This window comes from Schistocerca piceifrons, chromosome X, assembly GCF_021461385.2.
Source record: "Schistocerca piceifrons isolate TAMUIC-IGC-003096 chromosome X, iqSchPice1.1, whole genome shotgun sequence".
NCBI classification, from domain to species: domain Eukaryota; kingdom Metazoa; phylum Arthropoda; class Insecta; order Orthoptera; family Acrididae; genus Schistocerca; species Schistocerca piceifrons.
The window spans coordinates 651,834,592-651,842,919 of NC_060149.1; the positions used below are offsets into that span (position 1 = coordinate 651,834,592).

At 47.3% G+C, this 8,328-nt stretch overlaps 1 pseudogene; it reads right to left on the reverse strand.

Moving 5' to 3' along the window:
- Positions 1–7,919: 7,919 nt before the first annotated feature.
- LOC124723699 lies at positions 7,920–8,037 on the reverse strand (annotated as a pseudogene).
- Positions 8,038–8,328: the final 291 nt, after the last annotated feature.

Consider the following 8,328-nt stretch of genomic DNA (forward strand, 5'->3'; position numbering starts at 1 on the left):
CTTTCCACCTGTAAAACTTATACTGAGACCTAGAAATCGGTAAATTTTTTGTTGGACCAGTACTATCTCAATACTTGACTTTTATTTTTGTCAGAAATGAGTAGACTCAGGTATTAAATAAAAATGAATGCTAAGACAAAATTAATGAGATAAGTAAACTTCGCATTCGTTATCCATTACTTCTGATTCAAGACACAAGGAAATTACAGACATTGGCTGCGAGGGGGTATTGATTTAAATCAATGGGGAAAGTCGAAAATTTGTGTTGAACTGGGATTCGAGCTTGGGTCTCCTGCTAGGCAGATACTTTAACCGATTTTTTTTGTTTACCATAATTTGATCGTTATTGTTCCTTGCATTTTTTCTGAGCGGACGTCCCATGACACCCGTCCAAGTTCGTTGTTGATCCAAGCAACACTGTTTGTGTCAAGATGGTCGGCGACGCAGCGTATGATACGATTACAGAATCCGCCAAAACGGGATTCCAGTTTCGACACTCTTGGTCGTATTAGCGATGTGTTAGTGGCTCATGCAGGCCTCAGCGTACACACGATTCCAATCTTCGAGCTGCCCTTCAAAGTATCTGAATCACTGATAATTGAATCACTGCAGCCATGCGGCAGAGTCATTAGTCATACAGCCGAATGTTAGCCGAGTTTAAGCGCGTATCCAGTGCTCAACGGTGTTTGTCAGGTGCGAATTGCCCCTACAAGACATGTGCCCTCCTATTTAAATGTGGGCTGTTGTTGAGCGATTGTCATCTGGACGTGCTCTGGATTTGGTGGTGAGGTGCTTCGATCTGAGTGCATGAAGAGGAGACTCGGGCAACTACCCCGCGGAGGCCACCACACGTCATTACCACTGACAAGGGGACCCTCCATACTGTAAATCGCGGACTTTGATGAGCCTCAAATATGTTATAGAGGCACTTACCCTGAGTACCTGGTTATACGGTTTTTTAACGACGGGCCTTGGATTTTGAGAAAATCGATTTTGAAGCTCATTGCGTGTTTTGTATATCTGTAACAGTACTTGTATTAAGAGGAAGTCAGCGTAGCGCAGCGGTAAAAGTTTACGGCTATCGCGCCGGAGGTACTGTGTTCGAATCCTGCTCGTGTACTTTTTTTTAAAAAATAGATAGAATTTTACAATTTTATCAACAAACAGTGTAAGGTGTGCAAAATTATAAAGTTGTATTCAGTTATTAATTTTCTCAAATATTCATTCCGTTTGTGGTTCGCAGCTGAATTTACAAATGTTCGTACAACGGTCGCTTCTTGTATTACCTGAAATCGATCCCCGCCCATTATCGTCCCCTCTCTCGTGAATACCGTTAACCGTAACGGGAACCCCAGCTCCTAGGCCAATGAGGATGCGAGTTGCATTCCTGTACGTTCGTATCTAACTACAGCGTCAGTTGCTCGCAAAGCGTCTCTAGTGCCGTGTGTTAGAAAAACTCTGTGAAATGAAAAAACCAAGTGTTTCCGCAGTAGTGCAGCCAGAAGAAGATCCACAAGTAGAGAAGCTGAACAAAGAATCAAAAGGAGAAATCACAAATGCCATTAAATACGCCGAAAATCTACTCTGCGATTTGAATCCCGTAACGAATACACCGCCTAGCGTGATCTCTGCCAATTCCGTTGCAATTGGCGATGAGATATGTATAGCAATACAGGATCTCTTGGTCGAAAGACAGTTTAATATTGATGATGAATTCATAGATTTCAACGAAGAAGATGAATTGGGAGAATATGATGCGAACCACAGACGGAGTGAATATTTGAAAAAATTAATAAATGAATATATCTTTATAATTTCGCACACCTTACACTGTTTGTTGATATTCTTTGAAACAAAATTGAAAAATTCGGTCGATTTTGAAAAAAAAAGAAGGACACCAGCAGGATTCTAACACAGTATCTCCACCGCGGTAGCGATGAACGTTTACCGCTGCGCTACGCTGACTTGCTCCAAATACGTCTAATGTTACGTACAGATATACAGAGCTCGCAATGAACTTCAAAATCGTCTTTCTCAAAAACCAAGGCCCGTCGCTGAATAGCCAGCTACTCAGGGTAAGTGCCTCTACAACATATTTGAAACGCATCAAAATCCGTGATTTACGGTATGGAGGGTCCCTATGTGCGATACGCGTCGGCGCTCCGCGAGGAAGTGATGTGATGTGGGGAGGGGGAAGAGGGGGGGGCATTAGGCCACAATGGTGCTGAGATGTCTCCCACTCCACTCCTGCCCTAGAAGTTGCAGGTGATAGATCACGAGGACGACCACACAACAAAAGCCATCGAAACTGATGTGGAGGGGTCCCTGGACGTTGCGGCAACGGTGATGTAACAGGAGCTGCAGGATTGAACAGCGCCCGAGGTCGAGATCTAGGCGCATAAACAAGACTCCCCGAAGCGTTGCAAGAAATGGCGTCTCGAATCTGGAGATTCGCCCCATCCCCATAAAGAGACAAAAATGGTTCAAATGGGTGTCAGCACTATGGGACTTAACTTCTGAGGTCATCAGTCCCCTTGAACTTAGAACTACTTAAACCTACCTAACCTAAGGACATCACACACATCCATGCCCGAGGCAGGATTAGAATCTGCGACCGTTGCGGTCGCGCGGTTCCAGACTGTAGCGCCTAGAACCGCTCGGCCACACCGGCCGGCCATAAAGAGACACCTGATGATTCTGGCAACATGGACCTTTCCGACAAGGGCTAGCCGCCACCGGATGTCACTGACCAGATGCATTTGAATAGTCTAAGAATGTCGTGTCGTTCCGACGATGTGTCCCCTAAGCCGTTCATCGACCTTTCAGCAGTAGGGGTTGATTCTGCGGAAAGTTCACGAACACTGTATACTACTACAGAACCCGGCGTAGTAGAGACCCTCGCTGGTACCGACTGGGCTGAGCAGGACGAAGATATCACCGATGTGACTTCCTGCACTTAGTGGAGACTCGTATCTCTCTTCCACAACTGAGAGCAACTTATACCACGGGAAGACGTCGAACGGGCAACCTTCTGGGGGCGTGTAATGAGACCACAGACTTCGTAGATGTTTGCCAGTTCAGCATAGTGCGAAAATGGCGGATACTCGGAACCAGGCATGCAAAATAGGGACAGTTAATGTTAATACTATTAGGTCGCCTGTGAAGCAACAGCTTTACCGGGAGATGCTGTATTTCTCAGATGTGGAATACTGATGGCGCAGAAGATCTGTACTACTGCGTTCCAGGAAGTATACGGCTACATCTCGGAAACAGCACCGAACTCGGACAAAGATAGTGGAATGGGGATATTGGTCCCAGAGGTGGTCACAGTTCGTGACCTGGCTTATAGTCATTGTGGAACTACACTGAAGCGCCAAAGAAACTGGTACAGGCATACGAACTCAAATACAGAGATATGTAAACAGGCAGAATACGGCGCTGCGGTCGGTAGCGCCTATATGACATCAAGTGTCTGGCACCGTTGTTAGATCCGTTACTGCTGCTACAATGGTAGGTTACCAAGATCTAAGTGAGTTTGAACGTGGTGCTATAGTCGGCGCACGAGCGATGGAACACAGCATCTCCGAGTTAGGGATGAAGTGGAGATTTTCCCGCATGACCATTTCATGAGTGCACCGTGAATACCAGGAATCCGGTAAAACATCAAATCTCCGACATCGCTGCGGCCTGTAAAAGATCCTGTAAGAACGGGACCAACAACGACTTAAGAGAATCGTTCAGCATGACAGAAGCGCAACCCTTTCGTAAACTGCTGCAGATTTCAATGCTGGGCCATCAGCAAGTGTCACCGTAAGAACCATTCAACTAAATATTATCGATATGCGCTTTCAAAGTCGAAGGCCCACTCGTGTACCTTACATCTCGCCTGTGCCCGTCAGCACTGACATTGGACTGTTGATGACTGGAAACATGTGGCCTTGGCGGATGAGTGTCGTTTCAAATTCTACAAAGTGGATGGACGTGTACGGGTATGTGGACAACCTCATGAATCCATGGGCCCCGTATGTCAGCAGGGGACTGTTCAAGCTGGGGGGGACTCTGTAAGGGAGTGGGGCGTGTGCAGTTGGAGTGATATGGAGCTCCTGATACGTCTAAATACGACACTGACAGGTGACACGTACGTAAGCATCCTGTGTGATTACTGCGTCCATTCATGTCCATTGTGCATTCCAACAGACTTGGACAATTCCAGTAGGACAATGCGACACCCCACACGTCCAGAACTGCTACAGAGTGGCTCCAGGAACACTCTTCTGAGTTTAAACACTTCCTCTGGCCACCAAACTCCCCAGACATGAACATTATGGAGCATATCTGGGATGCCTTGCAACGTGCTGTTCAGAATATATCTCCACCCCCTCGTACTCTTAAGCCCGTCTCACACGGAGCAAGGTTCGCCGCAAGTTTGCGAGATGGCGTGCATGTTCGCCGGCTTGCAGGGAAGGGAGCCGGCTATCTTCCATGTCGAAGCTCTCCCACGGTGCAAGATCGGCAGCTAGTTTGTTGTGATCGGCTGCATGTTGTATCGAACGAAGATGGCTGCTTCAGGTACAGATGTTCAGAGCCAACTGCCATTATTAGCTGTTTTGGTGCTAAACGATGCAGAAATGCATGCTAATGAGAGAAGAAGAAAGAAAGAATTGACGAAAAACTGTATTAAGAGGAGAAACGCTGGAAAAGGTGTGCTCTCCATGCTTCATAAAGAGTTGGGGTTAGTTCGCATAACACCTACTTTTGTTTGAAAAGTATCACCATTTCATTACTGTTTGACTTTATAAATATACCAGTAATGACTGTTATATACGACTTTATTTTATAGGATAGAAGATCGTACATCCTTTGCAAATTTTATACGTATGGATATGGTCGAAGAAGACACACGTCACTTGCAACTCTTCCGAGTGCTTCTGCACGCAAGTGTTTATTATAGTAGTTTGCGCTTTTCATGACGTACGGACACTGTTCTTCCCTATAAGCACATATCAATGCTTTAATCGCTTCCTTGGACCACTGCGGTGCCATTATTTAATAATTATACGAACTTCCTACCGCACCTCACAACAGCAGAAAAACGACTACCAACAAAGGCTTCCCGCCCAAGGTCTCCGCGACTGACGTCACAAACGAAACGTCTCATGACTGGCCAACGCAGGTGGCACGCAAGGAACCTTACAAGAAAAATAGCACCAGACCTATCCTGGAAATCTTACAAGGTTCCCAGCAAGGTAGCCCGCTAGCAGACGACGGAGCCCGCAAGGTAGCCGTCGCGCGAGCCAGCTCGGAAACTTACAGCGAATCTTGCTCCGTGTGAGACGGGCTTTACGGATTTATGGACAGCCCTGCAGGATTCATGGTGTCATTTCCCTCCAGCACTACCTCAGATATTTTTTGAGTCCATGCCACGTCGTGCTGCGGCACTTCTGGGTACTCACGGGGACCCTATACGATATTAGGTGCGTGTACCAGTTTCTTTGGCTCTTCAGTGTACCTTCCGTACGGCGACTGGCGATAACAGTTCATGGCATCCATATTGTCTTCGTTTATGCCGCATCCGGCAAAAGAAAACAGACGAGCATGCGCGAAATATATTCGGTCATTTGCTGGTGGATAAAGACTTCAACTGTGTATTAGCTCCGAAGTATCAAACTCCACATTACAATACCTGTCGTGACCTACAAGCGATATGCTGGGAAATGGACTTATCCGACACATAGGACACAATTCAGGGGAATCGCGATGGATATATCTACATCTACATCTACATCCATACTCCGCAAGCCACCTTACGGTGTGTGGCGGAGGGTACTTTGAGTACCTCTATCGGTCCTACCTTCTATTCCAGTCTCATATTGTTAGCGGAAAGAAAGATTGTCGGTATGCCTCTGTTTTTTACTAGTTACTCGGCAAGCCGACTTGATCAGATATATGTTTCTGTTGGCCTGCGAGATAAGATTGTTGATGCTGAACGATAGCCCACTGCCTTTACCAACCATCAAGCCTATCTGTGTACCATTCTTGATTATTATTAGAAGGTGCTTCGTGTGTTGTCATTTCGGGACTCGTTTCCAGAACATCATGCAGAAGCTAATCTTGTCAATTCACGGATCCTACAGGCCATGCGACGTCGACTGGGAGGCATCCCGTTCCCGGCAGGGTGTCTAGACAACATCACTGGGGAACACACCTCGATGCATCATGTGTCGCGAGAACAAAAACGCTACCGCCGATCATTAGTCACAGTGCTTCATGACTTAGAGCGTCGTCAACTGATGACACAAAAGGACGTTGCGGCTGGAATTTTGGAGCTTTTCCGCCACCTCTTTGCCGGAGCGCCGACGGATCAACGGATGAGGGAGGACATATCGTAACAGTTGCCAATGACACTGACTGAAATGGGTAAGGCTGCTCTGATGGACTGCCTCGTGATGACTGGGTGTTGTGTGATGTCCTTAGGTTAGTTAGGTTTAAGTAGTTCTAAGTTCTAGGGGACTGATGACCGTAGATGTTAAGTCCCATAGTGCTCAGAACCATTTGAACCATTTGCTCTGATGGAGCCACTCACAGAAGACGAAATAATGGGGGCACACAAGAAAGGAGCAGCACATAAATCCCCAGGGTCAGATGGGTAACGTTAGAATTTTATCGTAAATTCGCGGAAATGATGGTGCCACAGTGGGCGTTGATGGACAATGAGCTGATGCAACCTGTCATGCGCGTACCGCCGGATTTTGTGACGGGTTTTATTCTTCCCATTGTAAAGTCGGAGCGATGTCGCAATTCGAACCAATATCGGCCGCTCACCACGCTAAACAACGACTACAGAATCTTTGCACGACTGCTAGTGTCTCGTCTTAAACTTGCGATATCGAGGATTATCTCTCGTGATAAGGCATGCCTAGAGGTGCGAAGCAACATTCACTCAGGTTTAAGTAAATATGGTTATGCCATAGCCCTTGCAGGGACATGTCGAATGCGAGCAGCTCTAATATCGATGGATTTTGATCGCGCATTCGACAGGGTAAACCATGACTTTATATCGTCAGTTATGAGCCGAATGGCGGTTTCAACCGGCTTCTCCATAGTTATGACGCTGATCCGAGGGGCTACATCAAAGGTGATGGTAAGCGGTTGAGAAGCGGGCTCAGTTCATGTAACAGCTCTGTGCGGCAAGGGTGCCCGATATCATTGGTAGCTTTTGTGATAGCAGTCGAGCTGCTGATGCATGTTATGCGACGCTCTCGCAATGAAATAAAACTACACGAGTCCTCATTCATTTGTCGTGCCTATGCGGACGACCTGAAACTCCTCATCCGCTCAGGACATGAAGTGCGTCAGGCTGTCGGGCATCTCAATACTTACGGGATGGCGGCAGATACGGTCGTTAACATGACGAAGTCCAGAATAATACACATGGGACGAGATCTGGAAGACGTGCCAGGACCTTTCCAGACGGTGGAAACGCTGCGGTGCCTAGGGCATCACGTTTATTCGTTCTTTGAAGCGGTCAGCGACGGCGATTTGTCGGCGGCTGCTTCAGAATGTTCGGTTGTCCATACGCAACAATTCGTTGAGAGCCCTCGACATAGTACATCGTGTACCGTACACCAACGGCCACCTCGCGTCACCGCTGCCACATTTAGTGCAGATCCTACAGGTACCGAAGGGTTTCGCGGACTGCCTCATGGCTTCCTTTGGATGCTATGTCAGTAAAAAGCACTCCATTTTCAGGCTACAAGATGCCCATCGGGACCATCCTCAATGAGGATGTGGATAAGAGGGGAGTGTGGTCAGCACACCGCTCTCCCAGTCGTTAAGATGGTTTTCTGTGACCGGAGCCGCTACTATTCTGTCGAGTAGCTCCTCAATTGGCATCACGAGGCTAAGTGCACCCCGAAAAATGGCAACAGCGCATGGCGGCCCAGATAGTCACTCATCCAAGTGCAGGCCACGCCCGACAGCGCTTAACTTCGGTGATCTGACGGGAACCGGTGTATCCACCGCGGCAAGGCCGTTGCCTGCTATGTCAGTACCTGGGGTGTTATTTAATATCAAGTATGACACGGTAACCCTATGGTTCTAGAACGGTAGCCTCAACCTTATGAATGTCCTCATCAAAGCTATGGCACTTTATCTCCCAGCAGTGGTTCGGAATTGGCATTAGCGAAAAAACGCCATACCATCAGCTCTGATAGATAAACTTCTTCCGCCATCGTTCGAACCTCCGGTAGCAGTGGGCAGCATCTCTTCTTCCTTGCACAAATATTCTCATTTTTTATGGATTATAGTTATGTTCGTCTGGAACTATCT